Genomic DNA, 19,225 nt, shown 5'->3' on the forward strand with positions numbered 1-19,225 from the left:
TATGTTTAATTGTATTTGTTATTGCAGTCATATCACCAAGTTTACACAGCAGTATTTTTTTTTCAACGTTATGTATTTTAAATTAGCTTGAATATTTTGTTGTGTGTGCTTCGTTATGCATGTGTAAGTGGATAAACGAAGAATAATTTAGTGGATTGATGAATGATGCATGGGTGCAAAAAGGAAGGACTGTGTGATGGCTCTCCAGCCTAAATCTAAGAGAATCCACACGTCAACTGACAGAAAAAGTCAAATCCCTTGGATTCACCCTCAACTCGAACCTCCCACACAAAGAAAACATTGCCAAGAAGACCAAATCAGCCAAGTTCCAAATTTCCCTCCTCAAAAAGTTAAACAGTTTCTCCCAGGTTAAGACTTCAGAAAAACAGTTCAAGCCCTATTCCTATCTCACCCAAATGCACTGCTCAACGGCATCCCAGAGACCGCCCTTACTTCCTTTAATGGCATCCATCATGCAGTCATCTTCGAGATCAGCTGCAGCAAGTATAAGACCCTCCACGCTAAGACACTGGTCTACCTAGCTAACAAGCTAACTATCTGGAAGTCAATTCCAGATGAGGAGCTCCAACATCATCAGATTAGAGACTGAGGGCCAGATGTAGGTAAATCCGATTTACCGACTCTTAAATACCGACTCATACCGAATCGGTATTTAAGAGTCGGTAAATTGGAAGGAGGCAGATGTAGGTAAAAAATTACCCTGCAAGGGTGCAGGGGGCGTCACTTTGACACCCTCTGGCACCCCAATTCTGGACTTGTGTGCCATGTGGCACACAGACATGCCCTAAGGGCATGTCTGTGTGCCACATTGCACAGGTGTGCATGCACAGATGTGCATGCACACCTGAATTCGGTATTTTACCACCCAAATAGGATTGGGTGGAAAAATACCGATTCTAAGGGGCCTTTGGGACTCAGAAGAGTCCCACCTACATGTAGATTTACCGAATCGGTAAATATACCGATTCGGTATTTTACCGATTCTGGAAATTTACCGATTCGGTAAATGTACAGAATCGGTAAAATATAGGCCCCCTACATCTGGAAACCCTAATACCGGTCGGTAACGGCGTGCTTCCGGCTGCGCTTACGCAGTTCGTCATATGACGCATCACGCGACTGCGCGAAACGTCACGATGTTTTTGTTCGCGGCAATAGCGCTAACGGGACGCTCCCCGGTACGCGCGGCAAAATTGCGCTGACCGGGGCGCTCCCCGGTACGCGCCCCGGGAGCGCTCCGAAGCAAAAAAAAAAACAACAAAAAAAAGTAAAAATATAAAAAATATTATTACAAAATTATACAATAAAAATTTCGTTATAAAAAATATTACTTTTCATACCTATAGAGATTTGCTATTAAAAAACCATTGAAATTCACTGAAAAAACCATAGGTTTCACACCAGTTATAGTTATCTGGAAATTTTACTCGCATAAAACCATTGAAATTCCCACGTTATAGTTAGTTGGACTCACTATAACTTGCGCGTGCAATGCACTGCTGATGACGTCACATATTACATCACTCATGACATGGTCAGTGACATCACTCATGACATCACTGATGACACCATCCTTGTGACAGAGTGACAGACATCCTTTCACTGTAATGTAACTCTTGAAACACATATTCAAAAATAGAAACTTAAATTTACAAAAAAATGGACATACCCATATCAGTTACAACAACCAATTCAGTAATTCCACCATCTATATACACATCCACTCATTCACCAACAGTTCTATATAATCACTCATACGTATACTCACTCATCATATGTAGTGATACACCTATACATCCTGTTACACACCGACAGTCATCCATAAGTTACTCACACACATACTCACACATGCAACTAAACTATTGAACATCCATTTATTTGCATATAGAGCTGTACACACACTACCACCTTACTTCTATGGAAATTTACACATATTTATTCTCTTAAACAATCACTTATAGAAACATATACTTATTTAAACAGGAACTCTTACAATCTCTTACTCTCACATATACCCACTTATATGCATCAATATTCACATATTCTAGATTAAAACATATGTAGTTACTGATAAAGACACTAGTGAGACAGTCATTCACTCACTAACATACACATATACACACTATTCAACCATACAGTCCAGCACACATGCAGTCTTCAAAATACATACAAAAAGAGAGTCAGTCACTCATGCATTAATGTTGTAAGTAATACCCACACTAAACAATAAAAAAATCTAATAACTCATATACATACACATGTAGTTACTCACCAACCCATGCAGCCACTTATACACAAAGTGAAACACTAATACATATATTTAAATATTTAAACATTACTCACTAATATTTATTTTTCAGAAAGACACACATTCACTGGATGGTGTCATCAGTGATGTCATGAGTGATGTCACTGACCATGTCATGAGTGATGTAATATGTGACGTCATCAGCAGTGCATTGCACGCACAAGTTATAGTGAGTCCAACTAACTATAACGTGGGAATTTCAATGGTTTTACGCGAGTAAAATTTCCAGATAACTATAACTGGTGTGAAACCTATGGTTTTTTCAGTGAATTTAATAGTTTTTTTTAATGCTAATTCCTAACTATAACTGGTGTGAACCCTATGGTTTTTTCAGTGAATATATATATATATATATATATATATATATATATATATATATATATATATATATATATATATATATATATATATATATATATATATATATATATATTTTTTTTTTTTTATAAATAGACATTAAAAAAATGACATGGCATAAACAAGCACGTCTTAACCTTTTGACTTACTGGGTCCCCTACTGAATCACTAATAGAGACTGGGGAGATTCCAGATAGCGGAGCGGGGCGGTCTTTGCCGACTGTCAGCACGTTGGTCTGCTTTCTGCAGCAGGAAATGCCTTGCCCAGGATGCTGGCGTTCTTTGGTGACTGGGCACCGTGATTGCTGATGCATAAGCGGTGAGGTGTGTGGGGCATTTCGAATTTATTCCCATCGGTCTCCCACCACCCTGTTTATGTGCTTAATGATTGACATACTTTGCGCTGCCTGGCAACTCTGTTATCTTTGACACTCCCGGCACAAATACATTGAACTTGCATCTTTGAGCCCTTTCGGGGACACTGTTCCGGTAATAACCACATCAGATTGCAAGGCTGTGACTAATTAAATGTGTCGGATGGGCTCCTGATAAAACTTGGACTCTCACAATAGCCTGGGAGGATTGTGGGAGATGTTGTCCCACTCGGGGCAGCAGCGAGTACCCGGAGGCAGTGATTGCCGTTGGAAATATGCACAGTATATGCAACCCGGAGCCACGGGGAGGTGTTTCAAGTTCATGGAGCCTGTCTCAATAGTGCACATTTCCGTGCGCATTTGGAAACATTTGTTTAAGTTTGCACAGCGCGTGGTGTATTGCCAGACTATACCGGATAGACTTGTTAGTGGTGAATCAAGAAACAATGAAATGGGAGTTTGCACACCTGTTTTTGGCAGCGCAATCTGCATTTAAGCAGTTTTGTTTTTAAAAAAATCTTTCTGGATATAATAGACTTTCTTTCAGAAAGGCAGCACATGTTGAGAGCATTTGGCGCCAACACAATGTTTTATAATGACAGTACCTCGATAGGCTAATTCAATTTGTCTATTCCTCCGGCCATAACAGGTTACAGCTTATCATTATTTATATGCAAACATTATGAATGAGTTTAGACTTTCATTGGCATTTTCGTTTTATGCAGTTATTTATAACTTCAGTTATCCTGCATTTTGCTAAGGAGGCATATTTTGCAGGTCAACACTTCTTCCATTCAGAATGCCTAAATGTGTAGTCTACCTTCTATGTTTATGTGAGCATGAAGGAGGGAGGAGGGCTATATATTTTCATAATGTCATGGCGCCAAAACAGATTGACAAAGCCTGCTGCGCAGGCGAAACGCGTCTCTCCTTTCCTGCAGGGTCGTGGGTGACCTGAATAATAATAAATAGCCTAATCCACACACGCCTGTGTACGTGCCTCTTCTTCCTCGCAGCAGGAGTGGTTTTCTATATATATATATATATATATATATATATATATATATATATATATATATATATATATATATATATATATATATATATATATATATATATATATATATATATATATATATATATATATATATATATATATATATATATATATATATATATATATATATATTTTTTTTTTTTATAAATAGACATTAAAAAAATGACATGGCATAAACAAGCACGTCTTAACCTTTTGACTTACTGGGTCCCCTACTGAATCACTAATAGAGACTGGGGACCCCAGCCTAAGCAAATGTTTACAAAACATAACACAAAACTACAACAACAAGTATACATCAAGCAAGTAACCAAATACTGAAATATGTTATTTAATTCACACACAAAAAAAATGTATAATAAAATATACAAGAATTGAAAAAAATAATTGAACAGGACGCTTGGGGCTTCTCGGATGTTTTTTATTTCTAAAATACAAAGAAATATACTTGACTCAAGCTTATCACTATGCCTTTTTGACTCCTAATGCATACAATAAGCTACCAAGCATGTGAACTAGCTTCAGTTTACTGTACCTGAGTACTCCAATGACTCGAGCTAAGATTTCCAATTTAATCTTAGTCAATTTCAAATGTCTTCAGTCACAGAGGATTTGCAAATTCTCAATATTAGTATTAGCTTTTTTATTTATCTAAAATATAATAATATATTATAATGTTATTTAATTTTTTTCTGCAGACCCCCTGAGTAGGCATCGAGGCCTGCCAGGGGTCTCAGCGCCACGGGTTATGAACCGCTGGCATAAACTATATATATTACACAGAATGCAATGTGCCATTTATTACTATTGTTGTGGGAGGGGAGAAGCAACCAACATGACCCACTCGAGGCCGTTTCTCTCGAGTCACGGCTCCTCTTCACAGTCAGTAATTCTAATAAATACCGAGTCTGACATATTAAAGGGACCATCCAGGGAAGAGAAAGGAGCAGATCATTCTCTTCTTCACTAACAATCACCAATAGTAAACATAGCGCAGCAGCGCCACCGAGTGTCCAACAGCCTACATTGCAATAGCCTTCCACGTTCACAAGTTAATAAATGCCCAGGGGCGTATAAAAAGTTCTTCTCCGAGTACAGAGTTTACCAAACGCGTGACTTGAGTCCATATGGGTGTGTGATCCACACGCCAGTTTTATTTCAAAATACAAGTTTGTGGAAAATAAATAACACTACGTGCATGCCAACTGTTCAACCAGCAGCAACTCACAGACACCTATCAGCGCCGGGGCAGTGCAGCACCAGAATAGCAATACTAACCGTGGCTCCAAAGCAGCGAAGAAGCTGTCCATCAAGTCAGGCTGGCATCAGCAAGTTACGTCATGGCTCATTCCAGGAGAAGGTATAGCAGTTCGTGACGCCTTGCTGTGTGTCTCAGCACCGCACGTCTCCCTCCAGCAAGTAAGAACTACTCCCTTGTGCCAGGGTCTACGTGCGACCTGTGGGCATCGGTGCCCAGCTTTGTCAGTCCCGAAGAGGTTGGTTATTCTTATACAGAAGGCACTTGTCGAATTTCCCTAACAGAGATGCCCTTTCAGCTCAGCTGTTTTCCCGGCGTTGCCAATGCCGGTGCCGCGCCCCCTCGTCCCTCCCTTCCAGCCGCCACGTAGTCAGGCAAAGCGCTGAGGCTTCCCTGGGGGGGCGGGGAGTGGAGCGGCCTGGCCTGGCCCCGCTACACGTCACCAAAGGGACAACGAGGCCTGACCCAGGCAGGGCTCGCCAAACAGGCTGCTGACCGGCCCGAGTCCCTTCTCAGGCGGACACACTATTGGCCTTGAGCCCTGGGCTGCCTCGCTCTTGTAATCCTGAAGCTAGTCTTGGAAAGTGAGTTATTTGAGTGAAAAAGTATCAACTTAATTCAGAGTAGACGTTATAAACAGGGCACAAGTCCTAAATAAAGAAGTGGGGGGACGCTCACAGACAGGTAATGACGTCACGACCGGAAGTGACGTCACGAAAGGCAAAAACCTAGAAGTGGGGGGACGCTCAAATATGTGAAGTGACGTCACGACCGGAAGTGACGTCACGAAAAGGAAAAAACTGTTAAAATAGGTATGTGTTTAATAGTTGGTGTAGCGCTTTTATAATTTAAAATCAACAACCTATGGGTGTTGGACAAGGCAATCATACACAGGAACTGGGCAAACAGTGTATGTGTAGGGAACTTGGGGCGAGTTATTTAAAGGTCTGGGTAGAAAGTTAGTGGCAAAGATGCTACACAGAGTCTGTTGTGCAGGGATCCAGGAACACAGCATGTTGGGCAAGTGCAGCGCTTACAGTGCAAGGAAAGGTGACCAGTGTTTGGAAAGTACGGGCTGGGAAAGATGTGTGATGGTCAGTTAGTGGTAGGAGAAGCGTGTGAACTTAGGATATTTAACGGAGTGTGGGTCGGAAGGAGCGTTGTGCTAGGTTGCAGGGGAAGTAAGCGGAGGCAGGGGCATGGAATGTGTATGCAGAGAAAAATCCGAACATGGGGCAAGGTGTTCAGGGCAGTCTTTGCGTGGGGGCGACTAAAAGTAGGAGGACCCTGCAGTTTAGTGGCAGAAAGCACTCTAAGGACGCCGGAAGTTTGAAGAAGGCAGAGATGTGCACGCGGGGTTAGGTCCCGAAGGGCTGTTAAACAGACATTGGTGGGAGCTGACTGGGGTAGTGTACAAGGCTCGTTTCCGGCTGCACATCCTTTCCCCGACCCAGCCCCCACCTCCCGACCCAGCCCCCAGCCCCCACCTCCCGACCCAGCCCCAAAGCTGGTAGGTGAAGGGGCGTGGTGACCGGCGTGGTGTCCTGCGGCAGTCCGAGAAAACTTCCGATTTCAGAATGGTGGACGGAGTTTTGATTGTGCAGGGTGGACGGCGTCCACCCTGGAAAACCCTCGAAAATAAGTGGGGGGATGCCGTCCACCCGCGTGGTACCCCGACTCGTGCCCTGGTTATAAACCCGACCCCCATTTCTTGTGGCGCTTTCCGATTTCTGGCAAATCCTCATGTGTCGCCACTAAAGAGTCCATATTCGCAAACAAGTAAACGTCTCACAAAAGGGTGTCTATTCAAATGATAAAACATGACACGACAGCGAAAGGGCAGCCTTGCTTTGGGGGTTGTGCATAATGTCAGTGGAGTAGCTATTCATTTTACCCCGGGCTCAGTGTGTTCCAATTCGCCCATATGAAACTGCCAGTTTCAATCTCTAAATGAGGGTCTAGAATTTTTGACAGAGATAGATTATTAGATATCCAGAGGAAATGCAAGAGAAGCAAGAAGGCTTATAGTAGTGTAATATCACTCATTATATGCAGTAAAGATCTTATAAAATGAGTACTAAAATAGCCAAAATTAATCAATCCTTCCTGCCCACTCAGCTCCCCTCCAACTCCCAATACAAACCCATCCTCACCTCTCTGCCGCCCACCATCCTACCACCCTCCAGCGACTCTCCTCACCCACCTACTTCCTCACCCCCCCCAAACCACTCCCCACACATATCCCCTACCACATCCCCGATAACCAACTTCACTAACTCAAAATTAAAGAACAATGCCTCCTTGCTCAACTTCCTCCCCATGACTGAGCTTGAGGTCCTTAAAATAATTGGTAATCTAAAACATTCCACCCACAGAAATGACCCCTTACCTTCCAACCTTGTCCATGCCCTCAAACACATCATCACCCCATTCTGGACAACAATCATCAACAACTCTCCCTCTCCACTGGCTGTGTCCCCACCTCCCTTCAACTTGGACAAATCTCTCCCATAATCAAAAACCTCAATGCTGATCCCAATGACCTAAACAATCTCCCTCCCATCACTAACCTCCCCCTTCTCTCAAAGGTCCTTGAAAAAATGTGTCCTACTACAACTAGACAAACACATCGAAACTTCAACCTAGTAGACCCTTTTCTTCAGGCTTCAGGAAAAGCTGCAGCACTGAAACGGCAATGCTCAATGTAGTTGATGACATCCACCACTCAATTGATAATGGCGAGACTTGCCTTCTCATCCTCCTCGATCTCTCCACAGCGTTCGATACAGTCCACCATTCAGTCCTACTTAATGTGCTTAGGACCCGTTTCGTTCTTAACCCCTTCAGCGCTGATGACAAAGCCAGCTCGTCATGGGCGTTACCTGCGCTACGCGGATGACGAGCTGGCTTTGTCACAAACTGCGCGATTTTCAAATTTCAGCGCACAGCGGGAAAACCCGCTAGCGCAGTAGAGGTTAATGGTACTGTATACAAATGGTTTGTCTCCTACCTACAATACCGAACTCAGCAAATCAAAATTCAAAACTGTCTTTTTAACTCCACTCCTGTCTCCCTTGTAGTCCCCCAAGGATCTATTCTCCCCCCTCCCTCTTTAACCTCTTAATGGAACCCCTTCACCCTCATTCTTAAACAAGCATGCATCAACTACCATATCCACGCCAATGACACCCAAATCTATTTCAAGATTAAAACTCATGCTTACATCCTACATCTGATCAACACCCTCACCAAGATCCAAACCTGGTTCCATTCCAATCATCTCAAACTTAACCCTAATAAAACCAAAATCATTCTCCTCTCCCTCAAAAATAACCCTCTCCCGTTCAATCATGGATCTCTGACCTTAACGCACTCAATTGCTCACTCACCCTGTCCAACTCCGTCAAATCTCTTGGTAGTTCTATCGACAACTCCCTAATCCTTAATATCCACATCAAAAACTCTGCTAAAGGAGCCCTATTCACTCTACGTCACCTCAAGAAAATCAAACCCTTCATACCCACTGAGGACTTTAAAATTGTAGTTCAGTCACTTGTTCGTTCAAGTATTGACTATGGTAATGCCATCCTCAACGGAATCCCCAAGGTCCACCTCGCTCCAATCAAAGCTGCGCTCAACCTTGCAGCCAGGCTCATCACTGACTGCAAGCGCTTCGATCATATATCCCCGGCTTTCAAATCTCTTAAATGGCTCCCTATTGAAGTCAGATCTGCCTACAAAACCGCCTGCATTACTCATAAAGTCCTCTACCAAAACTGTCTGCAGTACCTCTCTAAGAAACTCCTCATTGCGGGTACCTCACGATCTCTGAGAAGCACCAACACCCTCCTCCTAATCCCACCACTGCATAAAAAGAAAGCCACACAATCACGCCCTCCCAAAAAACCTGCACTGTAACCCCTCCTATTTCAGCTTCAAAAAAGACCTCAAAATCCATCTCCTCAACTATTACTGGGGATCCTAATCTTGTGTCCTGCACTGGATCGCCAATTCAACAAGTTACACTAGTTCAGTAATATTTGTACATTTGCCTGAAAACCATCTACTTAATTACTTGATATGTATAGCTCTTCCCCATGTTTATCTATTTGATTTATATATTCCCCATGGTGTTTTTGTGATGTCTTATCTATTTATATTCCATGTTTGACCAATATTATTATTGGAGGTCCTAACCTGTGTCCTGCACCTGATCGTCAATCACCTTGTGATACTTGTTCATTTCTCGAACATCATATACCTAATTACTTGAAATGTATAGCTCTTGCACCTGAATATTCTATGCTGACTTGTATATCTCGCATGATATTTCACAACCTTCTACATAATTGTTTGCCATGTTTGCTGTGTATTATGTATATCTATCCTGATTAGTATATCTCACATGATGTTTCATTATCGTTCATCTACTTGTTTGCCATGTTTGCTTTATATTAGCTTCTCTTGTAAAGCGCTCTGATACCTCTGGGTCTAGCCAGCGCTACATACAACTTTTAAAATAAAATAAAAAAATAAGATGGTATCGATTATCCTTTGTTGGTATTAAAAATTATAAAAGAAAATAATGCAAGCTTCTACAAGTAAGGGCATGCAGGAACAATAAATTACTATATTCTTCCGCAGAATATTTCAGAACACCTCCCTCCCGCCCCCCAACCGAGCAACCCAACAGATCTCATTTGATGTGGGATCGCTTGCATACAAAAACGTGTGAAAACTAGAGGCTTTTTTTAATTTTATGTTCTCCTATTTTATATACAGTTGGCTGGGGGCACTTTAAAAAGGACAGTTACAATAAGGAAGCACATAAGACTAATTAAAAAAAACTGAAGACCGCAAGCTGACCAAAAACTGTTTAGTAAAGACATCATTTTTGCCCTTCGCCATCCCATCGCTATGTAGCGGCTGCCAGACCTTTCCACTGAGAAAGGGATCGTTTTTATTTTAATTGTTTATATTAGGTTTTATTAAAGCATATAGTAAGTACACAGTACAGGAGGTCACCTAAATGCAATGAAGATAGTGGCAACATTTCAAAGTTTTGCAACCATTATACTCATAATAAGTCATACAGCACAATACAGTCCGTCTTCTCTGTGACATACAACAAGATAAAGGCTTATAGGGGCCTGGTGATCCAATAATAATGTGTTAAAGGGACGCCGCAGTAGTGTCTCGTTGGCACATATATGTCAAGGGTGGGTCCCAGATATCTGTCGGTCGGCATCTTGGAGGCATAAGTTCCCAGTAGCCAGTGAGCTGTGTTTGACATTGCGCGCCATCCCCCAACCATGCTCACACTGTGGGCTCTGGTCTCTGGCCCCAATGCATCGCCACGCTGAGCTTAGCTAGTTGCAATAGCATAGCAACAATTAAGCAGCAGTGCACGTCAGGGGTTTCTTTGACATATCCTAGCAGGCACGCTCTGGGTTCTGATGAGCAGGGGACTCCGGTGATATCAGTGGTAATTGTGCACAAACTTTGCAAAATTGTGCCACTCTCAGGCATGTTCAGGCCAAATGCACAAATGTGGTAGGTCGCGTGGAGCAGCGCAAGCACGCCGCATCCTCCGCCAGGCCCATCCTGTGGATGTGTGCGGGTGTGCAGTAGATTCTGTGTAGATATTTAAAGTGTATCATGCAAAGTCTGTAGTTGTAAGATAGTAATTCAGTCTGGCCACAGCATAGAGCCATGTCTCCTCTAGTACACCCAGCCCCTAGTCTACCTCCCAAATGCTGCGCGCACACGAGGCTTCCAGCGGGGAAGACGATTTCGTCAGGGTGTAAAGGCGCGTGATAAGCCTCTGCGGCAATACAGCTGTGTGCAGTGGTGGCTGGTGACATTTGTAAGTGGTGGGGCGGAAAATGAATTTAATCGAGCACCGTAGCGAGCGAGCGAGCCCGAACAAGCAAAGGGCCGAGCAACGTTAGCACAATGCTCAGCGCCCTCTAAAGTGCACAATCACAAAAACACCTCTCCGTCTGTTAGGATGACTATATCTAATCGTAATAGTAGTCCTGCCAAAGTTAGATACAACAAAACATAATAAGGGAGTGTAATCTTAACCATTGTTCAAGTTGACAAATGTTTCTCTGCAATTATTTCTGCTACAGATTTTTAGACTGTTCTTTCGCATTTCTGTATTGGTCAAGTGACAAATTGACAGAAATACGAGAAATGTGGGCATCATTGATGAAAGAAATAATCTCACAGGCAACGGGAGAGGCGGGGGGGGGGGCGGGGGGGGGGGTGCTCAGTCAAGACAAGAGATATCGTAAAAAAACAAAAGCAGAACTCATTTGTGCCTGCCCTATATTACCTACAACCAAGCACACGTTCAAAAACAGAATCCATCTTGCCTCTGAAAGGGAACCACGAGGCCACGCCATGTGTAAACTCGAGATCAGAGGGAGAACAGGAGCATTAACAGTACACATAAGGCACCGTCACAACTCCTCAGCCCAGAAGACCTCTGAACACCAGCCGAGTTCATCACAATGGAACAGAAAGTACAAGTTTGTATCCTGTGAAGAAAACCCCCAAAGTGCCCCCCACGCAAAGCAGTCACAGGGAGACAGAAGCTGATTTATTTATTTATTTATTTAGAATTTTGTAGAGCGCACAGCTACCTCCGACGGAGGTGTCCCGGCGCTGAAGACATAATCTCAGAAGGGTCGAGAAGGGGTAAAGTGGGATCGTTAGATGTGGGAGAATAACCAGGTATTTAGTTTTTTCCGGAATTGGGGTTCGGACGTCAGGAATCTTAACTCTGTGGGCAGCTGATTCCACAGTTTGGAAGTGGCTACTACCAGGGCCCTTCCTCCTGTACGTGTAAGGCGAAAGCGGGGGCAGATCATGAGGCGTAGATGATTGGATCTCAGGTTTCTTGGTGCTTGTGAAAACCTCATTCTGCGACGTAGGTAGGTTGGGCCTCGGTCATTGAGCGCTCTGAAGGCCAGGGTTAAGGCCTTGAATTGAATGCAGAGTTTTATTGGGAGCCAGTGCAGTTTGATTAGGTGGGGTGAGATGGAATGACGGTAGGGGATATTGCAAACTACCCTAGCCGCAGCATTCTGAACTTTTTGAAGTTGGTAAATGAGGTAAGTAGGGGCGCCTATGTATAGGCTGCTGGCATAGTCCAGATGAGCAGTGATGAGGGCATGAACTACCGTTTTTCCCGACTCAAGTGGTAGGTAGGGGATGATTTTTTTTATCATTCGAAGTTTCCCGAAACAGGCTGAGGTGACTTTATTGATTTGAGTTTTGCAGGAGAGGGTGGTGTTGAATTGAAAGCCAAGGTTGCGGGCGGTTTGAACTGGTTCTGGGGGGGGGTTGAGTTCAGACAGCCACCAGAGATTGGAGGGTACAGGCGATTTTTGATTAAAGAACAGGACCTCGGTCTTGTCTGTATTGAGCTTTAGGTTGTTGGCGGACATCCAGGCGGCGATGTTGAGCATACAGAGGCGGAAGTTGTTAAAAGATTTTTCAGTGTGGTCTTTGAAGGAGAACACCAGTTGGGTGTCGTCAGCGTAGAAAGTTACTTTGACGCCACAGGATTCAACAACTTTAGCCAGAGGTTTGAGGTACACATTAAAAAGGAGCAGGCTGAGGGCAGAGCCCTGTGGGACGCCCTAGATCAGCTGTTTCTTGGAGGAAAGAAAAGGTCCCAACATCACTTGCTGTATTCTGTTTGTAAGAAAAGATTTTACCCATGCGAGGGGGGGCCCGCCGACACCAACTTCTTGTAGGCGAGTCAGAAGTTTGTCGTGGAAGATGGTATCAAACGCAGCGGATAGGTCGAGGAGGACCAGCATGGCCTCCTCTCCCCTGTCCGTGCATTCGCGGATCGATTCGGATACCTCGAGTAGCGCCGACTCAGTACTATAGTCTGGTCTAAAGCCTGATTGGGTGTCGTGGAATAAGGAGTTGGATTCCAGGTAGTGGGACAGTTGTTTTTGGACGGCCTTTTCCAGAGCTTTTGCGGGCTTGGGTAGAAGTGAGATCGGTCGGTAGTTATTTAAACAGGAAGGATCAACACCAGTTTTTGTTTTAAGTGGAATTAACATGGCGTGTTTCCAGGCAGAGGGAACAACCCCAGTGAGTAAAGAGGAATTCCAAATGTCGAGTAGGGGGTTAATGATGATGGGGGCAATTTCGTTCATGATAAGGGCTGGGGCTGGGTCCAGAGTGAACCAGATTTACATTCCTGAAATAGATTTAGAGCAAGTTCTTTGGTGAGTGGTTGGAATGCGGTAAATGCATGAGTGCTGTTGGGGGTTGGATCTTTGGTGATGTCAGAATCTTTCTGAGGAATCGCTGCCGCTATGTTGGCAATTTTTTCTTCGAAGAAGTTAGATAGGTTTTCACACAGTGTCTGTGACATGGGCACTGGGGTGGAGAGTGCGCTTGGGTGAGTGAATTCTTTCACTATATTGAATAGGGCCTTGGGCGAGTTTTTTGCTTTGGCAATAGTTTCGGAAAAATATGTGCTCATAGATTGGCGTTTGAGTTTGCGAAACTCTTTAAGGCTTTGCTGATAGAGGGCCTTAGCTCCTAGATCATAGTTCTGTCTCCATAGTCGTTCTAGCTTTTTGCACATGCTTCTGAGTGCCCGTAGTTCTTCCGTAAACCATGGGGCCGATGGTTGTTGTCTACGGGAGGTGAGGCTTTGAAGAGGTGCAACTTTCTCGATAGCGGTCGTTAGGTCGCTATTTAGGGTACGCACTGCTTCATTGAGGTCGTCCGGGAGAGGGTTTAAACTGTTATGGTAGTTTTGCTCTAGGGCTGTAAGTGTAAGTTTGTGCCATTTTCTGCCCTGAGATCTGATGGAGGATTCCTGTTTTGTAATTAGAGTCAGGGGTATCTCGAAGGGTATAAGAAAATGGTCGGACCATGGTAGAGGTAGGGAGGGGAGGATTTTGAGTTTCTCGCTGTTCGAGAAAATAAGGTCGAGGGTATGACCTGCTTTATGAGTGGGGCCTTTTACTTTTTGCGTAAGATTAATGTTTTGCATAGATTCAAGGAGTTGGGATGCGCGGTTACAGCTACTTACATCAACGTGGTGGTTGAAGTCTCCCAGTACCATGAAGTGGGGGTGGTTGAGGGAGAGATCTGCTGCGACGGCCAATAGCTCTAGGACAGCGGGTCGTGGGGTGTTCGGGGGGCTATAGACTAGAATCCCTGAGCAAATGGCTGTTGTGGAGTCAGTGATTGAGAAGTATAGAGCTTCAATAGGGTTAATGTTTAAGATTTTTCTTGAGGTGATTTTCAGGTGATTCTTTAGGATCACCGCAATTCCTCCTCCTGTTTTGGAGCCTTCACGGCTAAGTCCCGTGAAGCTGTAGTCAGTGGGTAGAGCTAGGGCGATGTCAGGATTGGAGGAGTCTTTAATCCAAGTCTCTGTTAGGAATAATGCGTCCCAGGATGAGGTAGACAGTAAAAGCCAGATGTCATTGGCGTGGCTGGGTAGAGAGCGACAATTCACTAAACCCATGGAGTAGGTGTTGGTGGGGGGGGGTTGCTTGGTTGCTAGTGTACTGTTCCTGGTACGAGTCCAATCGGGACAGAGGGAGAAAGGATAATTTGGACATTTGTGCCGGAAGGGGCAAGGTAGAGGGAAGCTGCAGGTGATGGGAGACGAGCAGGATGTCTTACCTAGGTCTAGTAGCTGTGTGCTGGTCCACGTAATTCTCGGGGCCGGTAGGGGACTGACAGCATGGCTGGCCCTAGGCCCGGAGCTGGCGCGGACGGGCGCAGACGGGCTTGCCTTAGGCGCGCCTCCGGCGCGCAAACGTCGCGCCCGCTGCGCGATCGGTATATACACATGTTTTATAGAGAGAAGAAGTCTTGGTAGAGAGGCGTGGCCTCGTAAAAAGGGGCGTGGCCTCAGAGTGCGGCGGGAAATGGCAGCAATGTTTGTTTTCACTGCGAGTCCTCGGCAGCGCTAAGATCCGCTGTGAGGCTGTGGGCGGGAGAGTGGAGATGTGGGACGGTGAGGTTTTTAAAATCAACACACACGCATTCACACAGGTTTGTCAGATCGTAATTTTACAAAAGTACATTTTATCGTGACTCTTAAAGCTTTTTAAAAAATGAGCGAGTGCTCGTGCCTGTAGCTCCCGGCTTCCGCCTCAGGAGAAAAGGTCTTCTGACCAGACGCTTGATTTCCGCGGCTTAAGTACTCAGGGGGCGTGGCCTCGTAAAAAGGGGCGTGGCCTCAGAGTGAGGCGGGAAATGGCAGCAATGTTTGTTTTCACTGCGAGTCCTCGGCAGCGCTAAGATCGGCTGTGAGGCTGTGGGCGGGAGAGTGGAGATGTGGGACGGTGAGGTCTTTAAAATCAACACACACGCATTCACACAGGTTTGTCAGATCGTAATTTTACAAAAGTACTAGTTATCGTGACTCTCAAAGCTTTTTAAAAAATGAGCGAGTGCTCGTGCCTGTAGCTCCTGGCTTCCGCCTCAGGAGAAAAGGTCTTCTGACCAGACGCTTGATTTCGGCGGCTTAAGTACTCAGGGGGCGTGGCCTCGTAAAAAGGGGCGTGGCCTCAGAGTGCGGCGGTAAATGGCGGCAATGTTTGTTTTCACTGCGAGTCCTCGGCAGCGCTAAGATCCGCTGTGAGGCTGTGGGCGGGAGAGTGGAGATGTGGGACGGTGAGGTTTTTAAAATCAACACACACGCATTCACACAGGTTTGTCAGATCGTAATTTTACAAAAGTACAAGTTATCGTGACTCTCAAAGCTTTTTAAAAAATGAGCGAGTGCTCATGCCTGTAGCTCCCGGCTTCCGTCTCAGGAGAAAAGGAGACAGAAGCTGATGTCTCTGCAGTCACGTCTCCGAGAGCGGGGGGAGTGATTCACCAATCCAAACTCTAGCAGAGTGCTGGGGGGCTTCAAAGGATGAAGACATGCCTCACCCACTTGAGAAGGAGCCACCTCAACAATCCCCTGCGCAGCTGCGCCGGCCGCACCGGACCCAGAGCACATTAATGCGCGCGCTTCAAACACCTTCCTGAACACTGAAAGTGCACACAGCGCCAGACTGCCTGCTCAAGGCCATAAATCAAGATTCCTGCCAGCGAGAACCATCAGCATCCCTACCCACAGGCCACAGCAAGTCAACACCGCAGCCAATGCGCCCGTGCTCCTCCCTCCCACAGACAGTGGCTCGCCCTACCTCGGAGAAGAGGCATAGGAATACCTCAAATATTAGAGGAAAGGAGGATTTACTATTAGTGGGTCATTTGCACAAATAAAAGGCGCCGGGGCTCGCGTCAGGAGGCAGCTTGAGCCACTGCATTTCGCCGCTGCGAATAACTTAAATGTAAGGTAAGAAAAGTCTTCAAATGTGTACAGGTAGTGAAGTACTTAACTTACCTTATGATGTGGTGAAGTCTCGGCCAGCAGCAGGGAGCCACCCACCCACTTTGAGCAGTAGTAGCAGGCAGCCTCGGCCCTCGCACCAGAACACGAGGTGTGTCCGAGTGTCCGACTATGGACTCCAGTTAACGTTTAAGTTTCCCAAATCCCGTGCCTCGCTGTGACTGAGCCAATCCAGACGCTGCCCCGGCAGCGCCAGGATTGGCTTGGGCAGGGGTCACACCCGCCCATTAGGAGACCGGGGGCTGCGCCATGAAGCAACCCCCGCTCTTATAATCTGCAGACTAATGCGCATGTGCGCCACGGGCTGGTCAGAAAACTGACCACCCCAGAACTGAGCTGAGCATGCGCACACCCGACGTCAACCCCCCCCTGTCCTGATGATTGCTCGGGCGTCGCCTGGTGATCGTCGGCAGTGACCGGCACAGACTTGAAGTAAGACACCTGTGTACGACTACCAAACATACAGGAGAGGAGTATTACTTTTTGCATTAGTGGGGCAACGCCCCAGCGCTCCAATGGACACACCGCCGCTGGCTGTGTGTATATATTTGGGTGCAGTGTTGATTGGGGGGGGGAGCGGGGAAAGTACTGTGCATGTCCTTGCAGGTCGCCCTAATCTGGCAGTATAAAAGGGTGTCAGTTAATGTGATTGGACTTTCAGCGGTGTTTAGAAATGCGGGAGAAAGTGATCATCCGGGTATGGGTCCGTAAACGTTCTGATACCTAAGGTGCCTTCGCGGCGCGCCACCTCTTTTTCTTACAGTTGGGGAAAAATTTAGTTCTCCGCCACTGTGGCTGTGGGCGCATGAAGCTTGGCAGCGCCCATCTGCCTGCGAATACCGTACCATGTCCTTCGCACACACTCCAATGTGTTAATTTCAGCTCTGGATCTTTTGTATGGCTGGACTAGTGCAGTTTTAAGCGGCCACAGCGCTGCCGGATCGTACTCTACCGCCACCTGTGGCTGGAACGGCATTGGGTGCAGCCAAAAATTGTAAAAAAACTCGCCTGGGCGCAGTGGGCATATGGTTTGATATCTGAAGCTCCCAGGCCGCCCCGCGACTCGGGTAGGGTAAGAATTTCATATGATATTCTGGGCTGATGGCCCGCCCATACATGGGTAATCAAGTCAGATCGCAGTCCGTGACGTGAGGGGGAAGTGGGATATTGACAAATAAATAGAGCAATTTCGGAATGACAACCATTTTTGCTATGGCAATGCGCCCGGCAATAGATAACAGCAATTTGTCCAGACTGGAATGCACGCCTCAAGCCAGTCTATCACCGTCCCATAGTTTGTTTTCCATAGTTCATCCGGGTCTCTGCTAAGCTATATGCCCAGGTATCTAGTTGTCTCAGACTCCCATTTGAATGGATATTCAGTCTGGAAGGGCTGCACCATGTCCGTGAGTGGAAAGAGTATGGATTTACTCCAATTGACCTGAACACCTGAGTAGCCTCCAAAGCTCATCACCTCTCTTGTCAGAGGCAAAAGGTTCTCGTGTGGTTCACGGATATATAAGGTGATATCGTCCGCTTACATTGACACCACCAAACCGCGAGTGGTGAAGCTGATACCTCGTTGAGCGTGGTGTTGGCGTAGTCTAGCCGCGAGCAGCTCCATAGCCACCGCAAACAGCAGGGGCGAGAGTGTGCAGCCCTGCCTAGTGCCACGTATTATGGTAATGGGGTCTGAGATGTGCCCATTGAGTCAAACTCGCGCCGAGGGGAGATTATACAGCAGTCAGATTTTCTGAATAAAACTAGAGCAAAACAGCTAAAGCACAGGCACCCGAGGAGGGGGAAGAGAAATGAATGCTTGAGGGAGTTGAACACCTTTGTGGCGTCTAGGAGGGCTGCCACTGCTGGCAGTGAGGGGTGAATGTGGTGCATAACTGAGAAAATGGTGCGGAGATTGTGAGACGTGGCCCTTCCTGGTATAAAACATGTGCAGGATCGAGCCAGAGCAATTAAATATAATTAAAAATTTGCAAACATTTGTGACAAGAATTTTCAATTCTATTAAGGACACGGAGGTGAGGATTATTCTTTCTCTATTTCTTTACTACCAACAGCAGCCAATAGGAACACAGTAAAGAAAAAGAAAACTACAACTCCCATGAGCACTTAGGTAACCATAGAGACTACATCCCTATATAAAGAACCATAGAGGGCAAGACTTCCTCTTTCTTTGTCCAGTAAAGTTAATCAGTCAAAAGTCAATTCAAGAGGTACCGAAGAACAGCCTGGAGGAAACATCCGAAGGCAACAGGAGAACGACCAGCAGGAGACATCCCAACGAACCAACGACCTGGAGACCGGAGCAGGAGAACACTACAGAGCCAGAATCCGAAATGCTGGAACCGAGGCAGGAGAGTAGCGATGAAAACTCACTTCTGGTCAGAGCCTGAAAGAAAATCAGAGCCGTAATACACCATCCCAGTAC

At 45.7% G+C, this 19,225-nt stretch overlaps 1 protein-coding gene across 1 annotated transcript in view; it reads right to left on the reverse strand.

The window, feature by feature from the left end:
* The window catches only part of FAM114A1 (family with sequence similarity 114 member A1), a 226,055-nt gene extending 219,958 nt beyond the window's left edge, over positions 1 to 6,097 (reverse strand). The window contains exon 1 of the mRNA XM_086963982.1: positions 5,396 to 6,097. The gene's annotated coding sequence lies outside the window, so the exon portion shown is untranslated. The remainder of the gene's footprint in view (positions 1 to 5,395) is intronic.
* Positions 6,098 to 19,225: the final 13,128 nt, after the last annotated feature.

This window comes from Lissotriton vulgaris, chromosome 3_2 (assembly GCF_964263255.1).
Source record: "Lissotriton vulgaris chromosome 3_2, aLisVul1.2, whole genome shotgun sequence".
Classification (NCBI taxonomy): domain Eukaryota; kingdom Metazoa; phylum Chordata; class Amphibia; order Caudata; family Salamandridae; genus Lissotriton; species Lissotriton vulgaris.